This window comes from Anabrus simplex, chromosome X, assembly GCF_040414725.1.
Source record: "Anabrus simplex isolate iqAnaSimp1 chromosome X, ASM4041472v1, whole genome shotgun sequence".
In the NCBI taxonomy this organism is placed as follows: domain Eukaryota; kingdom Metazoa; phylum Arthropoda; class Insecta; order Orthoptera; family Tettigoniidae; genus Anabrus; species Anabrus simplex.
This window is the reverse complement of record NC_090279.1, coordinates 94,561,513-94,585,693: the sequence shown is the minus strand read 5'-3', so window position 1 is coordinate 94,585,693 and position 24,181 is coordinate 94,561,513.

Sequence of the window (24,181 nt, the reverse complement as noted above, 5' to 3'; positions counted from 1 at the left end):
CGCAAACTGTGTCAGTCGTTTCCCGAGGTGTTCTCTGATACTCTTGGTGTTACTGACCTTATTGAATACAAAATTGAGGTTACGGATTCGATTCCTGTCCGTTTTCCACCGTATAGGCTATCTCCACCTAAAATGAAGGCTCTGAAGGAAATCATCGATCAGATGTTGAAGGACGGTATTATTAGGCCCTCTAAGTCAGCGTATTCTTCGCCTATTTTTCTAGTACCGAAACCCCAAGGAGGTTTCAGGCCTGTCATTGATTACAGGGCTCTCAATCGGAAGGTGGTGTTACAATCTGTGCCCCTTCCCGACCTTCATTCTTGTTTTTCATGGTTTCGTAAGGCCAAGTTCTTCACCATCTTGGACTTAAATCAGGCCTATAATCAAATTCCCCTTGCCGAAGAGTCTAAACACCTTACAGCGTTTGCCACGGACTGGAATTTATACGAATACAACCGCGTGCCTTTCGGGCTCCCCACGGGGGCAGCTGTGCTCACTAGGCTACTAGATAGGGTCTTCTCCGACATCAAATTCGAGTACTTATATCACTACTTAGATGATGTCGTAGTATTTTCAGAGACTTTTGAAGAACACCTAGATCATCTGCGAGAAGTTCTCGATCGCCTTCGTAAGGCTGGGTTAACTGTTAAGTTGTCCAAGGTTGCCTTCGCTAAGCCCTCTATGTCTTTCCTAGGGCATATTGTGTCACCCGATGGTGTAGCAGTTGATCATTCTAGAACACAGGCCATCCGTGATTTTAAACCTCCCAAGGACATTAAAGGTATCGCCAGGTTCATTGGTATGGTGAATTTCTTCAGAAAGTTCATTCCTAACTTTGCTAATAGAGCGGCGCCCTTAAACCTTCTTCGTAGGAAAGGCGTCAAATTCGAGTGGGGACCTTCTCAACAAGCCGCTTTTGAAGACCTTAAATTAGCTCTTTGTAATGCCCCTGTACTTGCTATGCCTGATTTCTCGAAGAAATTCATCGTCCAAACCGACGCGTCGTCGTCAGCAGTAGCTGCAGTCCTTCTTCAAGAGACTGAACTAGGGAGGCGACCCATCGCCTATGCGTCTAGGACATTGTCGGCTCAAGAAGCCAAGTATTCCATCTATGAGCTCGAAGGTTTGGCAGTCTTATTTGCCTTAGAAAAGTTCCGTCTCTATCTGGAACACGTTAAATTCGACCTGGAGACAGATAATCAAGCCTTAAGCTGGGTCTTAGGTAGGCCGCGTCGTACTGGTCGTATAGCCCGCTGGGCTATTCGTATTTCCGCCTTCCAGTTTGATGTTAGACATATCAGAGGTACCGAAAATGTTGTTGCTGATGGACTCAGCCGTATGTTTCATAACGACGTAGAGACCCACGAACCGGTCGACAGTTCATCACCTTCCGAGTCCATACTATCTGGTGTTAATGCCATCTTAACAGATGCTCCCATGCTTTTTAGGGATATTGAGAAATACCAACGTGAAGATCCGACGCTGGCTCCGATAATGGAAACCCTTTCTTCTGGGGAACATGCTGTCCCTTATGTTCTGAGGAATGGTGTTCTATGTTGCCCTTCGAGGCATGATAAGTTGATGAAAGTTGTTGTTCCAGCGGTTCTTGTACCTATGATCTTCAAATACTATCATGAGACCCCATTGGGGGGGCATCTTGGAATCTTTAAAACTCGTGAAAAGATTCGTGAAATGTTCATATGGAAAGGTATGGACGGTGAAATTCGGGAACTTGTAAAAGCTTGTAAATCTTGTTTGATCAGTAAACCCACCATGTCCACTAAAGTAGGCCTTTTGTCTTCTCATCAAGCGTCGCGCCCCATGGAACGCCTGTATATTGATTATGTGGGACCCTTCCCCCAGTCAAAGGGTAATGCCAACAAGTTCATCTTTGTGTGTGTAGATGGTTTTACAAGATTTTCCTGGTTATTTCCGACTAAGCTGGCTACCGCTCAGTCAACTATTACTTGCCTAAATTCTATTTTTGCTTCTTTTGGTCCGTGCCAATACATTGTATCTGATAATGCTAAGGCTTTTACATCTAATTTATTTCGTAAATTCTGTTTTGACTTGTCCATCTCTCATGTAACTACTTCCGCTTATTACCCTCAACCATCTCTGGCTGAACGGGTTAACCGTAATCTCAGGTCCGCACTTATTGCCTATCATCATGAAGATCATTCTAGGTGGGACACGTCCCTGCATTGGTTAGCTTTTGCTTTGAATTCGGCGGTTCATGAATCACACAAATTTACTCCAGCTTCTTTGATGTTTAAGTTCGTTCCCAACACGCCGCTCTCTAACCTCTGGTCTCTGAATGACATTCTGCCCGAGACAATAGATCCGGACAACATTAAAGATCTTTGGAAGAAGGCTAAAGCTAATCTTAAAGTATCTCATGAAAAGGTTAGGGAAAGGTATGATCGTGGACGGAGACCCACCACTTTGAAGGTAGGTGACCAGGTTATGGTCAAAAATTTTGTTCCCGCGGGCAAGCTTGCCCCCAGATTTCATGGGCCTTGTATCATTCTCGATTTTCTTACGCCGGTTACCTTATTGCTAAGTAATCCAGCCACCGAGAGGATATTTAGAGTTCATCTGTCCCAGGTGAAACCGGTGTAATTTCTGTGTTAACTTGCTTCATATTATTTTGAAAGGATATGAAGGTTATATTTTTTTTGAGTTTCACTTTTAAGGCATTCTGCCCCTTCTATAATATTTTGGTTTTAGATGTAAGCCTTTTGTAAAACCCACCCCGATCCGTTAAACTGCCATCCTGTTCTTGCCACGGCCATTACCACGCTCCCGTCTCCTGCTCCACCTTACACTGTGGCTTCATAATAGTAAATGCCATGGATATCTACACGCCGCTGGCCCCTCAACCTCTCCACAAGCCTGTACCCTCAAAGAAGATGATAGTCCAACACAATTCTGCCGCCTAGCTTTAATGTTTCAGCGCCCCCGCAGCCGCGCAGCGCCGTGCAGCGACTGGGGAGGGGGATGGGCCCCCTCCTCTCCAGCGAGGACGACATGTGCACGGCGAGCCGGAGCTCTCCTCCCGGCCAAGGCTGACGTGCGGCGCACGACCTGCTACTTGCCCGCAGCCTGTATATGTTCACCGCGGGCGCGGCGTGCTTCAACACCTCTGCTCCCCTCATTGTGCGGGCGAGCGGTATCTCAGGGTACTTGAGGGGTCCGAGCGGCCTCCTTTTGGACGCAAGCTGCAACGGCCGGTCCGGCCATCCAACTTCATCAACATCAACTACATGGACAGTTACTATAAGAGATAACTACATTTGGGAATTCAACAGCAATATTTGGTGGACCGTGCAAAAAATTTTTCTTCACTTCTAAGTATTAAAAGTTTATCTTCAGAAATTCAAATTCTACAAACCTAAAGACTTTCATTCACCTGCAACAACAACATTTTGAAACTGAATTAAGAAATCTTGTAAATGCTTTTGCTATCTATCTTCGTATCAACATCATTACTTGGACTTTGTTTCAAACTGATTTCATGTGTCACCCCTGGAGGAACTTTTGGGGGGGGGAGGTCTGTACCGGGCGGTACACCTCTACACTGTTTATTTAAAAGTTGCGCCAGTTGAAACTCCTCTTCTGGAGGAAGGTTGAACTTTATCTACTCTATTAATTCTCTACTTTCTCAGAAGATGTCACCACGTGGAAAATTTTGAGTTTTTGAACTGTGTCACTTTTGATGTGTTTTTGTTTCGCTTGAAGTAAGAAGTGTGAACTTTCTCTTCTAGAGGACACTACTGAAGATCAACAATAGCGCACCCTAGTGCGGAGTCAAAGAACTATTTTGTTGGAGAAATTTTTATTTCAAAAGTTTGTTTCTTGTTAAATTTCTTTCTGTTATTGTTTAAGTTGGCTGTATACCCCCTTTTCCCCTTGTTTTAGATTTATCCAATCCCGAATTTCTTTTAGTAAGTTCTGACCAATCTGGTGTATCTTCCCCCAACTTGTATCTGTTGCGGGGTCCTATCCAATAAAAACATTGTGGGCGGGTGTTTTCATTCCCCTAACGCCTAGAAACTTCCGCGAGAGTATATAAACTGCTGATTTTAGGGTCTCCGGGCCACTTCTGTTCCATCTTTCAGTGTATTAAGTACATAGCAGGAGGCGGGAAGCGCCTCTTTCCTCGGCGGCGGTCAACAATAAGGTAATGGCCGATTAATAAATTCTTTCTTTTCTTGCTCAGCAGTTTAACTTTCGGGGCGGGTTCTAAGCGTTCAACCATGTAACCTTTTCCTAAAATGTAAAAACAACCGGTATCTATTCTATTTTAAAACGACATATCGGGATAGAGAGTGCTTAACCCTCTCGAGCTCCCTCTCACATCGTCTTGAGGTGAACTTATTCTCTCAACCAATTCTTCCGTAATGTAATGTAAATTGCTATTACGTCACCTCTGTAGTATGGGATTAGCCCTTGCATCAGTGGCCTAAGAGCCAAAGTAGGTCTTAAAAACCAAGTGTATTAGGAGTGCAAGTTCGCCTCCTCTCAAATTGTTTTAGAGGTCATTTAATTAACCTGCTTTTCATTTAATAGACCTCAGTAGATTGGGTATTTTACCCCTGTGTTTATGTCCGTTGAGGACAACTTGAAGGTGGAGTTTGGTGTGGCCTAGGAGAGGCTTAAATTAAGGAGCGTGTAGCTCTTTTGGAAACGGAGTGTTGTATGCCTCGAGGAGGCTTTACTGTGTAATTTGGAGCAAGGGCTCCAGGGTTTGATTGGGGTCTTCTGCCCCTTTGTTAAAATTTGTATATCGGAAAGTTGGGCTAGTTGCTCAAAAATTGTGAACTCAGGGCTCGAAGCCCAACCTCTGTAATCCCTGTAATTGTACATTTCAAATTGTGTTTCGGCTACTAAGTACCTGTTCTTTGTTATTACTTAATATTGAAAAGGAAATATAACCTTGTTAACTTTTACATTAACTTTGATTCCGTAGTTTGAGACCCATTCACGCCCGCACCTTCTTACACCTCTACCTACCACCAAAACACGGTAACAGTCAAGCAACAGTGGCTAGTTGAATTCATAAATTTAAGCCTTATTAAGAAAGTTAATTAAACGTAACCTACGGAATATTGCTCTTTTTCATTATTTCTGATATTTCTCTTTCACCAAAGAACTGTTTCTTAATACTGTTTCGCATCACACAGGCACAGATAGGTTCTAAGGCGATGTTGAACTAGAAAATGGCTAGGAGTGGGAAGGAAGCAACTGTGGCCTTAATTAAGGTACAGCCACACCATTTGCTTGCTGTGAAAATATGAAACCATGGATAACATGCACATCAGGGCTGTAGGCAGTGGGTTTGAACCCAGCATCTCCCAAATGCAGGCCAATAGCTACATGGCCTGTTGCTCAGTACCACAAAGAAGCAACCGCTTGAATTCCTCCTCTTCCAATACTTATTGTAAGAGTATCTTACAATGTAATTTCAAACAATACATTAAGAAGCAAGTTTTAATTTTTAAAAATTCGGTGTTCGCAGTTACTCAGTTACAGTAACATGCACCTTTGGACATACGTTTTCACATACATGTCCAAATTTTTACGATACATCGGCTTACTTTGGAAAAGTTATTTTTTTGCTAGGGGCTTTACGTCGCACCGACACAGATAGGTCTTAAGGCGACGATGGGATAGGAAAGGACAAGGAGTTGGAAGGAAGCGGCCGTGGCCTTAATTAAGGTACAGCCCCAGCATTTGCCTGGTGTGAAAATGGGAAACCACGGAAAACCATTTTCAGGGCTGCCGATAGTGGGATTCGAACCTACTATCTCCCGGATGCAAGCTCACAGCCGCGCGCCTCTACGCGCACGGCCAACTCGCCCGGTTTGGAAAAGTTAAGAGTCAAATAGACCCCATAGGCACATCATTCAAAATTCCATGCAGAGCATACTTTCCTCTCTTGAAGTCAACGATCGAGGTAATCCTTACTTCTTCGCAGCTTCTCCGTATGTCTTTCACCAAGAATCCCTTTAAGAGATTTATCAAACATATCAGCATTGTAGTTACGATAGACCATGCGTCCAAGTTTATGCTTGTATTCTTACAACACACACCGAAATAACATAATGAAAGCACCGTATTCAGAAAAACTGCTAAAGGCATTATTCTTGGGGTGATGAAGCTAACGCAAGTTGATCCTAACAGAACTTCAGTTGGTGTAAAACACTCAAAAACAATTCACTTCAAATAACATTTGTTGACAAGGAGAACATTCAGTACCACCCGATACAACGAACAAATTCTCCTACTGAGGGACAGAGAAAAAGGGGATAACAATCAAGAAATAGGTTTATCACAATAGCTCTATGAACTTTGACTGTCCTATATCAACACAGACCTATCCATATCCATATTAAGAAACAAAGTGTACACTTGATTGAAGCTAAACTGACGTCCAGAATTATCCCATGGAAAATTTAAAAGCTAATACTCAGAGAACTGTAAGAAAACACTAGTAAATTGCAGGGCATATCCTGTAAAAGGGAATCGTAGATCAAGGGTATCTGGGCATAGAGAAGAGCTCATGGATCAATTTATTTCCAAAGGGAAGAAATTGGTTTGATCACAAACATTTCAATGACACTTGGGTGAATTATCAATTAGCAAATAGTAAATTTAATGATCACCATTATTTTACTGTAAAATCAATGATAGTACTAAAATTTACAGCTAAAATCTCAAAAACGTTAACTGTTAATAACGTACAATGACGCTGGCCGGGAACTTGGGCGGGATCGGGGAGATTTGGGGAAAGTGGGAGGTGGGAAAAGGCGATGTGAAGAATGCTGGATGGAAATGGATAGACCTCGTGGCTAAGGGGGCTTGAGTATTATGATGAGTTTTTTATTGTTTCCAGTGAATTACAATACAGAGATGCAATATGAATGATACAGAGCATAGATATAGCTTAATGATTTATGAGAGTGGGCTAGGGAAAAGGTGTAAAGAGATGGTATTGTAGAATGAGGAGAAGTTGGTGAGGGAAGTAAGAGGAAGGCAGAGTAGATCAGGGGTTGGTGGAGTAAGGGGGAATAGGGTGGCACAGTAGGTGATCGAAGATGTGGATGAGGTGAGATAGGAGGAGGGTCAGGCCGGGGACGACTGCGAGGTGTGTTTAGACGGTGCAGGGATTGTGGGGGAGAATGCGAAGGTTCCACACGATGATGGTGACCATAGATGTTAATTCCGGAAGCGAAGAAACGCTGGACGGTGTCTGGAGTGGGTAGTTGAATCCGTACCAGGAAAGTAGGTCCGTCTGAGTTGTAGATGCGGAAGGTGCGCTGTACAGAGATGTCTGCCTCGCGGAGGTCATGGGCAAGAACGGCGGGCGCTATGCTGGGATCGATCCCTCGGATGACGCAGCTGTAGACAGATGGTGGTGAGTTCTGAGGTAGTTGTACCACGTTCTCCGGAGAAGCGATGGTATGTCCCTCGACAGATGGCTGCGTAGAAGGAGGGTGAGATGTTTGAGCAGCAATGGGAGGGAGGGGGAGAGAAGCTTGCGAGATGAGAAAAGGATGAGACATAGAGTAGTAAGAGAAGCAGAGGTATGAGCAACAGTGGTGGTGATGGTGGTAGTAGTCATAGTAGTGGTGGTGACAGATACGATACAAGGAGTAGTAAGGGAAGCTGGAGTAGATACGGTAACTGGAATTATTGCCCGCCTAGCAATTCCGCATGGAAAATTCTAAATTCCCATAGAGGGAATTAGATATTTTTCACCAACAGACCATGTCAAAATGTCAAAAACATATCAGATGTAAGGCTTTTCATGCATTTGCTCTATTAACCGGCTTTTTGCCTTAGGTCTGACACTAGACTCATCAGAGTGGGATGTGTCCGACCCTACCCACTGACGCTGGAGTGTATGCAGCTGAACTTATCAGAAGCCCTTATAACAGGCACAGTCTGAAAACTCCATAGGGGGAGATTAATCTCCACAATGGATTTAACACCCGCCTAGCAATTCCGAATGCAAAATTCTAAATTCCCATGGAGGGAGATTAATCTCCCGTATGCAGTTATCAGTCTGTGCCTCTTATAAAGGCTTCTGATAAGTTCACCTGCATACACTCCAGCGTCAGTGGGTAGGGTCTGACACATCCCACTCTGATGAGTCTAGTGTCAGACCTAAGACGAAACGCTGGTTAATAGAGCAAACGCCTGAAAAGCCTTACATCTGATATGTTTTTGACATTTTTGACATGCTCTATTGGTGACAAATATCTAATTCCCTCCATGGGAATTTAGAATTTTCCATTCGGAATTGCTAGGCAGGCAATAATTCCATTGTGGAGATTAATCTCCCGTGTGCAGTTATCAGACTGTGCCTTTTATAAGGGCTTCTGAGAAGTTCAGCTGCATACACTCCAGCGTCAGTGGGTAGGGTCTGACACATCCCACTCTGATGAGTCTAGTGTCAGACCTAAGATGAAACGCTGGTTAATAGAGCAAAAGCCTGAAAAGCCTTACATCTGATATGTTTTTGACATTCCTGACATGCTCTATAAGTGAAAAATATCTAATTCCCTCCGTGGGAATTTAGAATTTTCCATTCGGAATTGCTAGGCGGGCAATAATTCCACTGTGGAGATTAATCTCCCGTATGCAGTTATCAGACTGTGCCTCTTATAAGGGCTTCTAATAAGTTCACCTGCATACGCTCTATCGTCAGTGGGTAGGGTCTGACACATTCCATTCTGATGAGTCTAGTGTCAGACCTAAGACGAAACGCTGGTTAATAGAGCAAACGCGTGAAAAGCCTTACATCTGATATATTTTAGACAAGCTCTGTAGGTGAAGAATATCTGATTCCCTCAATGGGAACTTAGAATTCTCCATTTGGAATTGCTAGGTGGGCAATGATTCCTATGTGGACATTAATCTCCCATATGCAGTTATCAGACTGTGCCTTTTGTAAGGGCTTCTGATTTCACCTGCATACACCCCAGCGTCAGTGGGTAGGGTCTGACACATCCCACTCTGATGAGTCTAGTGTCAGACCTAAGACGAAACGCTGGTTAATAGAGCAAACACCTGAAGATCCTTGCATCTGATATGTTTTTGCCGTGCTCTATTGGTGAAAAATATGTAATTTCTTCTGTGGGAATTTAGAATTTTCCATTCAAAGTTTATTGTTCGCATACTTAGGTCTGGGCTGCAGATTTGAACCCTGGAGACTTGTAATTACCTGCTGTAATATTTACATCACTTGGTACCTAACATTAGAGCAGCGAGCAATTAAAAAATTCCCAGGCCGCCTGGGAATTAAACTCGGCACACTTTCCCTTGGACTGTTATCATAATAGCTAAAGGATTCAAAACGCATAACCTTCGAGCTAAAAGAAATTAAAAATCACACACCAGACTAGGAATGGAACCAGTGGCTTCTTTACATGTGCAAAAACAAGCATGCTAACTAAATGACTGTACATTAAAAACTTGTGTATTTAATTGAAACACATAACGTTCGACTTCCTTTCACTTGGGGGGGGGTCGACAATAATAATATTCGCTTTATGTCTTACTAACTCGAACGTTCGAAATAATAATTTTGCAGATCCAACCTGCTTTCATACTGAATACTCAACATTCGTGCACAATAAGAAAGATAAGGCCAGCAGTTTAACCACCTGAGCTGACGTGTACCTCAACCCCGTACATTTAAAAGAGGCGCCTTGAAGAACGCTATCTACACATAAAATTTGAAACAACTAGTGCAAGCAGTTGGGACGTTGGTCAACAGATGTCACTACTTAAGTGACCGAGTAATGTGACATATTTTGGTGTCCTGAACTGACTGGATTTCTTTTGTTCTTTGGTGCACCACCGTTGGCAACAGCTATTTCAAGAAGTTCGGACTTTTTTCCACAGATGTCTCTATTAAAAGAATGATGTCATACAATGTGTTGAAAAGTGGAACTAAAAATTTAAAGAAATTTTGTGTTTATAGGTTTTCTGAAGTGATGGACTTTCCTTGTTTTTGATATTCTAGGTTTTCAACACTTCTTACTCATCCCGCCATCTTTGGATTCTGGCCAATCAAAAATTTTGTATATTGATTTTTCTGCCAATCATAGGCTTCTTGTAACTTTTCGACTGTCCAATAAAAATGAGGGTGTGTGTCTAATCTTAGCCCTCCATCTCGGGTATAAAAGGTGACACTTTTTCGAGTTAACTTGTCTTACTGATCGTCGTGCTATTGAGTGTGAGTGCTAAAACAAGAGGCGAGGGCCTCATCCATCGGCATGCAGAATATCAGCTAAGGTAATGGCCACCATTTTTCATTTCAGTAGTTATGTATACTTCTTTCTCTTCTCATGTAAAATTTCGAGTAAATGAAGTGTACTTAACTAGAATTCGGGAATAGAGAGTGTTTTTGAGGACGATGTTTCTGTAACCGCTTTCTATCTGTAGCCTTCTAACATATTTCCTCCATCTAGTCACCGCAGTAGTGTGGGATTAGCCTGTGCATCGTCGGGCCACTAGCCAAAGTAGGTTCCTGTCTCCATACTTTTTGATTTTTGGCCCAGTAATCGAACCTGTCATTTTTCGCAAAGGCCCGGGAGGATGGGTACACGATACCCCTTTGTAAACTTAAAAATCAATTGATATGGTCTTGTTAAATGTAGGTTGTGCCTAGAGAGGCCAGACGCTCTAAAGGCTGTAAGGGTAGTCCCCGTGGTAGAATTATAGAGCATTGAGGCTCATTTCTTCAAATGTAAAATATATTTGTGTGATACTGGATGGTGCTTTTGGAGGAAAGTGTTCTTGAAAATAGTGATTTAAAATTTCATGTAAAACAAATTGGGAGATTCGTCTCGTTGCCTATCTAACTAAACGCAACAGTAGTGATGTAAGGACCTTGTAAATATGGAACTCGAAGCTCGAATTTTGTAATTAACCTTTTCTAGGTTGTCTGCTTTTCTATTTTGTGCAATCTACCTCTGTACCCGAAATCTTGTTGTTTGTTGAAATTTAATATCCGAAAAAATATAACCTTTATTTTAATGAAGCATTCAAACCAGGACCTTCTTTCACCTCTCTGTGACCCACGAAAACTCAGTAACAACTCGTAGCAGAGCGTGGTCTAATGGGTCTAGATAAAGCCCCTTTTGACGGCTAAACGTAGAATTCGCTTCGAACTATAAGAATTTTCTCGGTTGCTGGAAACTTTCTGAATTGTTTAATTTTTCCGTCAACCTGTCGGGTCCTCGTGAAGTCCTCGCTCTTGGGTACTTGCGCAAGGAGAAATTAACCTATAGGCTCCTAATTAGGAAGGTTACGATTTTTAATTTCAATTAATTTGTAAATTAATTAACTAAATTTAATTTCCAATTTATTTCAAGACCATGCTTTAGTGTCTGCTCCCTCTCACTCCCAAATACTTCAAATTATTTACCCTTATTCTGTAGACGTCCTCTCGGACAAAATAAACAAAGAAATAGCTGATCGATCATCTATAGAATAATTCCACGCCCACCTACTGGCTAACTTCATTCCGGCTAGAGCCATGTCTTCGTTAACCCAAAAATACTACATTGGAGTGCAGAGGTTGGATGAGAAACTGGCAGACTTTATTCAGGATATTAAGTTTTAAACCAGGGTATTCGCTTTTCATTTCCCTGAAGACATAATTGTTCAGACGATAGTTGAAGGTATATCTCCGCCCTATAGATCGTACCTATGATTTGCACCTCAACATCAAATCTTCTCTGTATTAGAGGCAATGGCTGTGTCAGCCGAAGGAGTAAGGTACGCCAAAACATTACGAGTCACCAAGGGGCCCCTCAGTCTTCTAACAGTTCTCGGCCACCACCTCGCCGAACTTTTCCCAATCGCAAGTGTTATGCATGTGGATCAACTAAACATCTTTGAAACATATGCCCCTTGATAAAATCTAGTGGGACGAGGAACGGAGCAGGTCCATCTCACGGTTGCTTTAAATGCGGCTAATTTGGCCATCTTGCCAAGAATTGCACTAATCTTAACAGCACACCATCTTGTTCGACTTCTGGTGCTGCTTCCAAAAATCCAAGTGATACGAAGTGGATAGCGTCGTTGGCTAGTCACAATGTTCACCTTTTTGAGGCTCAGCCCCCGCTAAATCAAGTAACACTTCACTCAAGGGTGAAATTTCTCCAATTTATCATTTTTTGGCTCTTTGTTTTACTTCGCACCGACAAAGATAGGTTTTATGGCGTCGAAGGGACAGAAAAGGCCTAGGAATGGCAAGGAATTGGCCTTGGCCATAATTAAGGTATAGTCCCAGCATTTGCCTGGTGTGAAAACGGGAAACCACGGAGAAACATCTTCAGTGTTGCCGACAGTGGGGTTCGAACCCAGCATCTCCCGGATGCGAGCACACAGCTGGGCGCTCCTAATCGCATAGCCAACTCGCCATGCCAATGCCCTAGAGAATGCCCCAGAATTGCGCCAGAGACCCCAAGTTTCGTGCCATTTCTGAGTATTGAAGTAAATAACGAACCAGTCACGGCACTATTAGCCTCAGGAAGAGTTAGATCCATTATTTCTAAAGAGTGGTGTTCTAAATTAAAAACCTGTTGTACATTTCCTGACTATTGTTCCACTTCGGTTAAATGTGTTTCGGCTAACTCCTCTCTATTAGAAATTTTAGATTTCATTTTTGCTAAAGTTCGTATTTCATAGTTTATCTGCAAAGTTAAGTTCTTTATAGCTAAACAATTGTCCTGCCTGTAATATTACGAGCCGACTTTATGTCTAATACTCGTCTTGTGCTCGACATTCAGAGCAAAGTGTGCACCTTCAAATTTGCTAGTAACTCTGTTATTCCCCTTTTAAAATATAATTCTGTATCATGCTCAACTATTTCGCATACACTGAGTCAGATGTCGTTAGATATTAGGCATCTACGCGAGGAGCAGGCTGAAAGTATTACAAGGCTGTGTCAGTCCTTTCCTGGTGTATTTTCTTATAGACTTGGCGTTACTGACCTTATTGAATATAAGATTGACCTAACAGATTCCATCCTAGTTAGGTTTCAGTCTTATACGCTGTCCCCACCTAAAATGAACGCTCTTAAGGAAATCATCCATCAGGTGTTAAGGGATGGTATTATTAGACCTTCAAAGTCAGCACATTCATCGCCCATTCTTCTTGTGCCGAAAACCCAAGGTGGTTTCAGGCCTGTTATTGATTACAGGGCTTTGCACCATAAGGTGGTGTAATAATCTGTGCCCCTCCCTGATCTTTACTCTTGTTTTTCCTGGTTTCCACAGGCCTAGTTTTTTACCATCCTTGCTCTTAACCAGGCATATAACGAGATACCTCCAGCAGCAGAATCAAAACATCTAACGACTTTTGCTACGGATTGGAACTTGTATGAATATAAACGCGTGCCCTTCGGTCTCCCCACGGGTGCAGCTGTTCTTACTAGACTGCTAGATATGGTCGTCTCCGTTATCAAATTCGAATAACTGTATCAATACCTCGATAATGTCGTGTTTTAAGAGACCTTCAAAGAACACTTAGATTATCTGAAGGAAGTCCTCAATCGCTTTCAAGAGGCTGAGTTGACTGTTAAACTATCCAATGTAGCTTTTGTTAAGCCTTCTATGTCATTCTTAGGGTATATTCTGTCGTCCGATGGTGTTACTATTGATCATTCCGGAACACAGGCTATCTGTGATTTCAAGCCTCCTAAGGACATCAAAGGCATTGCCAGGGTGAAGTTCTTCAGAAAGTTTATTCCTATCTTCCCTAATAGGGCGGCGCCCCTGAACCTACTACGGTGGAAAGGCGTCAAAATGAAAGGGGACCGTAGCAGCAAGCCGCTTTTGAAGACCTGATATTGGCTCTGTGTAACGCCCCTGTATCAGCCATGCCAGATCTCTCTACGAAATTCATAGTCCAAACAGATGCCTCTTCATCAGCTGTTGCCGCTGTCCTTCTTCAGGAAACAGAACACGAAAGGCGGCCCATCGCCAATGCGTCAGGAACTTCAACTTGAGGGTTTAGCAGTATTGTTTACCCTGGAGAAGTTCCATCTTATCTGGAACATGTCAGATTTGAATCAAGCCCTATGTTCGGTATTAGCTAGGCCTCATCGTACTGGACGTATTGCATGTTGGCCTATCAGGATTCCTGCATTCGAATTTGATGTAAGACACATTAGAAGTTCAATGAATATAGTTGCTGATGGACTAAGCCACATGTTTTCCAATGAGTTTGAAACCGGCTAACAGGAAGATAGTTCTCTTCTTCTCACGCCCATACCTTCATGTATTAGTGCTATTCTGACAGTTGCCCCTATGTTATTTCGGGATATTGAGAAATATCAACGTGAAGATCCAGTGCTGGCTCCCAGTAGGGAAACCCTTTCTTCTGGGGAACAGGTTGTCCCTTATGTATTGAGGAACGGGGTTTTGTGTTGCCCTTCGAGGCACGATCAGGAGATGAAAGTAGTAGTTCCAGCTGTGCTTGTACCCTTGATCTTCAGATACTATCATGAGGCATTTAGGCATCTTCAAAACTCGGGAAAAGATCAGAGAAATATTAATTTGGAAGAGTATGGACGGTGAAATTAGGGAAATGCTTAAGGCTTGTAAATCGTGCTTGCTTATCATACCCACCTTATCCACTAAGCTAGGGCTATTGTCGTCGCATCAAGCATCTCGCCCTATGGAGCTTCTATATCCAGACTACGCCGGACCTTTCCCCAATCATAGGGGAACGGGAATAAATTCATTCTGGTGTGCGTAGATGGCTTCACCAGATTTTCATGGTTGTTTCCGAATAAGCTGGCAACCGCTCAGTCAACTACTTCTTTTCTTAATATTATCTTTGCTTCTTTTGGTCCCTGTCAATATATTGTTTTTTATAACACATATAACTTATTCCAAAAATCCTTTTTTGACCTCACATGTAACAACTTCTGCTTATTACCCTCAACTATCTCTGGCTGAGCTATGAATTTAAAAGTTGGATATCAGGTTATGGTTAAAAATTTCATACCTGCGGGCAAGTTTACCCCCAGATTTCATGTGCCATGTATTATTTTGGATTTCTTAACCCCTGTCACCTTATTGGTCAGCATCCCAGCCACCGAGAGGATATTTAGGGTTCGCATTTCTCAGGTGAAACCAGTATAAATTCCTTGTTTGAGTACATAGGCCTATAAATTTTGGCATTATACAAAGGTTAAATTCCTCACACAGTAATGAACTTAAATCATAAAATTAATTACGTAACTTGTTTTGAAATATGGAGGCATTCTGTCCAGATCATAAGAAATTCATATCATGTATTGTAATTAGACCAGTACAACCTTCCCCTCCAATAAGGTTTTCCGTTTGTTCATGGCCTGGTGGCCATTACCTAGCCCCCGCCTCCAAATCCCGACCAACAGACACACACATTCATCACCTACGCTGCCCGCTCATCACAACCTAAATAAAATAAAGACCCTCAAACTCCAGCAAACAATCTCAGTCGCCGAACAAATTACTGTTTCAGTGTTCTTTCAGCTATCGGCAGCCGCGTTGCAACATTTGGCGAGCGATGCCGGCGTAAGGTGAGGAACCACTCCACTCTGGTCCAGTCTCCTTCTGAATGGCGCGCCGGAGCTCCATCCTTTCCGGCAAGGACTGAGGTGCGGTAACTCAACCGCCTACCCATCTTGGAGCAGCGTTACTGGATCTAGTCGGTGGCGACAATCACCATGTCTACCCATCTCAATGTAGTGGGAGAGGCATATCTGAGGGTATTAGGGTTCCGGGGGACCCCATCCGGGCATCGGCGGCGGCCGCCATTGTCGTCAAACTTAAACTAGGCACCATGGAATTTTGACAACATCTGGAAGACTTCAAGACTGTTTCTTTTTAATTACTAAATTGAAATTTCAGCAAGAAATTTTCCATCTGTGAAATTGCAACATTTTTTTGGCAAATTTCTAGCGTCACCCCAGAGAAGAAATTTTGGGGGGAGGTCTGTACCGGGAGGTACACCTCAACCCTGTGTATTTAAATGAAGCGCCCTGAAGAACGCTATCTATCACATAAAAATTGAAACCACTAGTGCAAGAAGTTGTGACGTTGGTTAACAGATGTCACTACTAAAGTCATAGAGTAATGCATTATATTTGGGTGTCCTAAAGTGATCGGATTTCTTTTGTTTTCTGGTGCATCACAGTTGGCAACAGCTCCTTCAAGAAGTTCGGGCTTTTCTCCATAGTTGTCTCAATAAAAAAACTGATGTCATGCATTCTGGTGTAAAGTAGAACTAGAAATTTAAAGAAATTTTGTGTTTATAGGTTTTCTGAACTGGACGGTCTTTCTTTGTTTTTGATGCTTCTATGTTTTCAACATATCTTACTCATCCCGCCAGGTTTGGAGTCCGGCCAATCAAAAATTTTGTATATGAATTTTTCTGCCAATCATAGGTTTCTTGTAACTTTTCGACTGTCCAATAACAATGAGGGGTGAGGGGCGGTGTACGGTCTTAGCCCTTCCCCTCAGGCATAAAAATGACGCTTTCTCAGTTTAAATTGTCTTACAGATCATCATGGTATTGAGTATGTGTGCTAAGAGATCAACAGGCAGACCATCAGCTAAAGTAATGGCCACCATTTTCCTATCTCAGTATTTATCTCCGCAAGCTGACTCGTGTATGTTTTGGTTGATTGAGACCATGGTGCCAATATTTGTAGAGTCACATACTTGCCACTTGTTTTTCACAAACTATACTGAGGTACGGTACACAGACTAACCAACACGTAAATAAAATTACATGTACACTGAAGACTATTCAACCTATACTGCAAATGCCGAGCCAGGTATCTTAACCACGTGGTATTATTCACAAAATTACACGTGATATTTCCAGCAATAATGGAACTAACTTCTTTGGAGCAGCCACAGAAATCAAGGCCTTTCTGCAAAACAACCCTCAGAAAACCCACTTTTCACACAACTGCAGGCATGAGACTGACATGGCATTTCATCCCTTCTGCAGCATCACACTTTGGTGGAATCTGGGAAGCAGCTGTCAAGAGTCTGATATATCAGCTCAGAGGGGTGATGGATTCTTATTGCTTCACCAACAAAGAATGGAATGTTATTACAACACAAACATCCTCTCACTAAAGTTAAATGATGACCCTTTTGACACTTCTTAACTAACTACATCCCATTTCCTTACAGGAGAGCCAATTATTACACTCTCTGATCATGATTATACTTCCTCTCTCATCACAACCTTGCCCACATGGCTATGTTTTCAGCTGCTAACCCAGAACTCCTGGAAGAGATGGTGAAATAAATATCTCAATAAATGGCAATGAAATAACCCCTAGCAACACAGTCATACTGAAAAAAAGCGGACAATGACAGTGATCAAAAGTGTACCCTAGTAATGACGAATTCATTCAAGTAACGAATGTCCATATGAGTAACGGTGAACTTACAGGGCCTAATTGCAATCACTATCCCGTACGAAGAATGAAACAGAAAGGCAAGACAACTCTTGAATGGCTAATTTATTCATTCCCTGTTTAAGTGATATTATAAGTCACAATGGACTAGTAACACTACAGACTACATTAGGAAGAATAAGAATATTTTTCACTTGCCACGATATGGCTACAGTATGTGTAGTATATAAGCGAACGTTCACAATAAACAAGCATATCACCTGAAACATGTATCAGCAAATTACTGTCTTATCTAAGAAATCAATAATTAATATTATGAGTAATTAATATAACCAATAAGATAACAAAGGTGTTTCATTTGGAAGCAACTAGTAAAATATCTTGTAACAGTAACAAAACAATGTATCATATAGCTACTTTGTTTTCGAAACTATTTCGGAATTCAAAAATATTATTAGTAATGATACCAGCTCCCAAGGGATATAAAGTATAGGTCTTTGGAGTAATCCTAACTGCTGCACAATTCATAATGCAAAATCGTGGAACAACTTGAAGGAAAAGTAAAAATTAGGTAAGACACCAGTCAGTCTCATAAAAACGTATAATCTCTGTAGGACTATTAATCATGTGCACTGAAATGAAGGATCAAACCCTGGTATTTTTTGAGCCATTTTCTAACCATTTCCACTATTACGCGACGATAGCTTATCAAATTATGTACATTACCTCAAGAGAGTTTTCCTGCAATGACCCTGGCTCGGTTAACTCTGATTTAACTTCTTCTTTCACAGCTATCACTTCTGATACATGTTCAAAATTTTCCTGTGGAAAATAGATATATTGGGTATGCTCATAACACACATCTACAAATATAGTCACAAACAAATGAGCATGTTAATACATTAATTTCCAGTATTACTTTCAGAATTTCACTAAAGTTTAAGGAAGATTTCTGCCATCAGAGGATTGTTATGACCAAAGGCTGTACTGAGAATGCTGTTACTATTCTTGCTCACTCCTTAAGTCAGAGAAAGGACAAGACTGAGAACAAAATATAAAATGCGTAATATTTTCTACCCATATCAGAAGATATACTATCACGGATGGAATTGAGGCCATCTCACACAAAATTTGGAAGGAAGCAGCCATATGCATACACACTAAATTGCATGAACAGTTTTCATATGTACAATCATATCAATTAAATCTTAAAAGTTGTTTGAAGCAATTAGAAGTGTTACAACAATTCTAAATATTTTTTTGTTTTCAGCATAGCGTTTGTTTACAGACAGATTAAAATAACTTGAAATAATGGAATCACATTCTCTACTCTGGTTTTGCTGAGATCACAGGGGCCACATAAGGCATTAAGAGTTCTGTTTCAAACAGCATATTTCAATGCTTCCAAATGTAAAATAAAAAACATTATCATGAAAGAAGCAGGCTTATCACATTCATATACCAGCAAAAGATGTGATGTGGCCGAAAGTCAAGGCTACTAGAAATGAAATATTTTACTACTGCAAGCATGTTATCTAATGTTCTGTAAAGAACTGTGGGGATAATCACTGTCTGTGGAGAGTCAGCAGTGTTGGAGTGTACATCTGCAGATTCAGAAGTTCTTTTAAGATCTACTATGAGACATTTAAATTTCTCACTTGGATTCATAAAACTTTGTCGGGACTAAACGGGGGGGGGGGGGAACAGAGATCAAAGGCTTATGTTCTAATATAAGTTAACTTACTAATAAAAGTGAATTAAAGTATCAAGTTCTAGAATATACCAACTTAAACCATTCAATACAGAAGAGAACAGTAGCTGAACTACAGAATGGATGAAAAGGATGTACAAAAAGGACAGGGAAATAATGACAAAGAGGAAGGAAAAAATTCTGTTTAATGTGCCTTAAGTCCTTATAGTGTCAGAGCCCACTAAGAAGGGGCATTTTACAGAAATTATACTCAGAAATCGTGCATACTAGAGCCCTTAGACATGGTTCTATATATAACATAGAATCTGACCTGTATTTGAGGAATAAAAGAAGCTAATCACTATTCCTCCTTTCTAAATGAATTCAATGTCTGAGCAAAATAATTAATTTGAGAGAACGTACATTCAGATTTTGAGTTATTTTATCCCTCGTATGCCATAGGCAAATCTGCTCTTTCCTTAACACACATAATATCTTTCAGCACATTGTGGATGTGAGGGTAACCCAGAATAATCAAACCTGTTTTGACATTTTGTTTAGCAAACTGGTGTATCCAGTCTCAAAAACACTAACGAAAGTTTTGTGACTTAAATTCTTCTACACTAATTATGGTAGGAGTAATTATTTTTTTACATGTGGTGCAGTAGTGTTGGAGGATGTTGTTGTTTGAGTCATCAGTCCATAGACTGGTTTGATGCAGCCATCTATGCCACCCTGTCCCATGTTAACCTTTTCATTTCTATGTAACTATTGCATCCTACATCTGCTTTCATCTGCTTGTCATTTGCATACCTTGCTGTACACCTTCCATTCTTACCACCTACAATACGAACATGTCCTGGGTGTCTTAAGATGTGTCCTATCATTCTCTCTCTTGTTCTCTTCAAATTTAGCTAAATCAATCTCCTCTCACCCATACAATTTATTATCTCTTCATTCGTAATTCAATCTATCCATCTCACCTTCAGCATTCTTCTGTAACACCACATTCAAAAGCTTCTATCCTCTTTCTCTCTGAGATAGTTATCATCCATATTTCACTTCCAACAGTGCCACGCTCCACACGAAAGGACATTGGTTTTTAAAAAAACACAATGGGCCAACAGTCATCTATTGTAATCAGAGGGGGCAAATAGAAGATGTGCAACCCCTAAACAAAAGTCATTTTGATACTGACAGTAAAAATCCAACTCCAACATTAAGTTCCTAAGAGTTGGCAGCTTTGTGTAGCACTTTGTGGTATATTCGCAGACAAAGAAACAAAACAGAGTCGTATTACGAATAGATGCTCATTCAGCAATTGGTGACTCATTGTGTTAATACTGAAGAAGCACATAGAAAATTATGCCCCTGCCAAACTTATTCAGCTATTAAGGGTTAATTTCTGATCTGTATGAAGTTATCTGGAATGAGACTTACAAGTGATGCAGTTGTTGTTCCTTCAAGCCTGGCTGGTTCCTGTTTGATCTTTACTGCCAGCTCCATTTTGCACTGCAACTGAAGTAGTTAGAAGGCACTGGGATCGTTGATTTCTTCCAATGACCTTACAGAGAAACACAAGCCAGAAAAATATATTACATTACTGCTGTCATTGCCACTTACATTATTTGTCAACAGACTAAGCAAAAATCTTGTAATTATACATGAACGCCAATTTTATGATCATACCGAAAAGAATCAGAATTCAACATGACTCTTGATATTGTGAACATACCTATATGAAATCAAGTTTTCTATGACTGATATCATGATCATAGGTAAAGGCCTCCAGTTTTACATGACTTCTAAAACAGTGATCACTTCCATAGGAAATATAAGTTAACATGTGAGTCGATATCAAAATCATAGCCAAAGGACTCCTAGTTTTACGTGACACCTTATATCGTATTAATAGCTATATAACACAGTTTTATATGGAACTGAAACCGCAACAAGATGACCTTTCATGTTAAATATCCAATGTACATTGCTTGTGAATGAAATGCACAAAACTTCTTAAAAATTTTAAGGCTATTCCGTTAGCATATCACTCCGATCACCTGGGTCCATATCTTGGCATCTTCCTACCATTTTCATCCTTTACAATTAGCTTCAAAACTAACTGAACAAGTTTACAGTTCTTTGAGATCTGTTCTATCATAATTTTCCTTCCGAGGATCAAATTCTCTCAAACCATTCTCCTCTCATCAAGCTGATTCACTATCTTTTTATTTGAGACATGTCCTATCAATCTGATATTCAATAACTTCTGATAACACGGCCTTTAAAAGGCTTCAACTCTGTCTTTCTCGGCTCTATTTATTATCTACGTTTTACTTCTATACAATGTCATAGTCCATAATCAGTGTAAATATAATTTTTAAATTTTCAATCCGTTGAACCTAAAGACCATGATGGAGAACAAATGGGAATTTAGGCTGGACTCAGTGATGATATTTATCAACTTTGAGATGGCATATGTCAGTGTTTCATGGCAAAGTGGTCTCAGATTTATTGATAAAAGAAGGCAGGGAGAGGTGAAGAACCAATTAAAAAAGTCATGGACGAAAAGTGAGTAAGTAGTATGAAAAACAAACTGGTTAAAAGTAGAAACAGGACTTCAAAAAGGATGTGTTATATCTCCTTCAATCTTCATTACAGTCATGGATGAAATCCACAAAAGTATACAACAAAAAATGGGTACCAAGAAGGCAAAGGCCTTTCTCTTTGCAGATGACACAATAATATGTAGAGAAGATGAAATGGAAGCACAAGAACGAGATACTGTATGGAATCAGGAGATAGAGGAATATGGAATGAAAATAAGTGTGGAAAAGTGTATGATAGTAGTCGTGACGAGAAGTAATAGAGATGGAAGTGGGAATATTGAAGTAAATGGAAGACCATTAGAAGTTATGGAAAGCTTCAAGTATTCAGGGAGAATAATTGCAGAAGATGGGAAAATAAATTAAGAACTTTGAAAGAGAATTGGACAAGCCAATGAGTTTTACTAATGTTTGAGATGTATGGTGTGTAAAAGGAATGTCCCAATGGAATGCAAGGAAATTTTGCATCCAATGTACTACACACCAATTTTAACTTGTGCATCAGGCATATGAACAACACCAAAACATGATGAAAGCAGAATGCAAGAGGCCAAGATGAAATTCCCTACAGAAATAATAGGGTGGGCATGAAGGTATAAAGTCAGAAGCATAGAAATCAGGGAGAGAATTGGATTTCCTGAACTGAAAAGCAAGATACAGACCTGTAAGCAGATATGGTATAGACACATGATGAAAATGGAAGAAAACAGAGTTCCAAACGAAGTATTTACAGTGAAAGTCATAGGAGAAAGACATTGCGGAATGCCCAGAAAGGGGTGAATAGATATGGTAAGGGGAGTAGAGAGAAGAGCAGTGTAAAAGTAGAAAAAATATTCAAGGAAGGAAGGGAGTGGTGGAGAGAGAAAACCTGGCGAGGTTCTTGATTTACATTTCAACCCAGAACACTGGGAATGGAAAATGAAGAAAATTATGTTGAAATGAAGACAAAAATTTACACAATACTGCTATCAGCTCATTTCATTGAACAATGCCATCAACCTTTACTTAAGTGTCCTGTCCTTACTTTTGTGTGCATGTCATGTCTAATGACACAACCGAGTGGTATTTACCAGATCACCACTTGAAGGGAGTTCCATGTCAAACAACTGGTTTAAATGTTAAGCAGCTTTTATTTTTTTGCAGGTGGTACAAAAATTGCCTATGTTGAATACCTTGAGTACTGCCCCAGAGAATTCATTTCACCCAATACCAGTGTTCGTTAGTCACTTTGTGATATTTTACTGTAACTGTAAACATACTGCACTAACAATGAATACTACAACTTCTCCTACAGGTAATACAAACTTCGTTCCTGTGGCTAATTTTGTCGATTCTTACACATTGCCAGGGAACAGATTTCTATGTAAACACATATCTATTCAGGAAACTATGCTCAAATGTATATTTCAATGAAGGGGACAAAACAGAAGTGTACCATGTTTAATTGTTCTGGTCATCACAGGTTATTCTTTTAATATGTTATTGGTTATACTTTCAAGCATGCAACTTTTACAGTTACCACAGCTGAATTTATTCCTGAAGATTGTTCTTCCATTCCTGCTAGCAGTTTGATGTTTCACTAACAACTCCAAGGGAAAGGGATAAGATTAGGTTTACAGCAGCATTAATTAAGGTTAATAAATGATAAAATGGGGAAACCACGGAAATGTTTTTCAGGGCTGCAGATCCTAGGATTCGACCCCATGTAGGTATAAGTCCAGGATCCGCCGGCACGGGCGAGCACGGGCTCCGCGGCTGCTGCTCGTGCGTCTATATGACGTCATGTATGACGTGTTTAGCGAGTTGATGTTTGCAAACATGGCGGATAATTCGAAGGAACGTGTAGCAGGCGCTAAATGTATGAATTAATGGTCTGGTATATTTGGCTGTTTGAGACTGCGTAACACAATTCACAGCCACTAGATTGGGTTAAAAATTGACTAGCTGGACAGTGAAATAGATATTAACGGCGCGATATGATGGGGCTGACTTCATTTCGCGAAAACTTTACGAATATTAAGTACGTCCGGCAAGTAGGAAAAGCACTGATCTGGTTTGGTTAAGTCCGGCTAGTGGCAAAACCATTGGTCTAGAGACAAGCAAAAGGGGGTCGGTGGGCATAAGCCCCCATGTTAGGGCCGCGAAGTGGCCAACAGCCTCTAGCATCCTTTACGAAAGCAATTGTGATTCACCGAAAACCACTTTTATTTGCTAGTTGCTTTAAGTCGCACTGACACAGATAGGAGGGAAGGGGAAGGAAGTGGCCGTGGCCTTAATTAAGGTACAGCCCCAGCATTTGCCTGGTGTGAAAATGGGGAACCACGGAAAACCATCTTCAGGGCTGTCGACAGCATTACTAATTTAGCGCGGTGATCCACCGAAAACCACTGACAGTGACAGGTTAGGTTGTGATCCACCGAAAACCACTGGTAG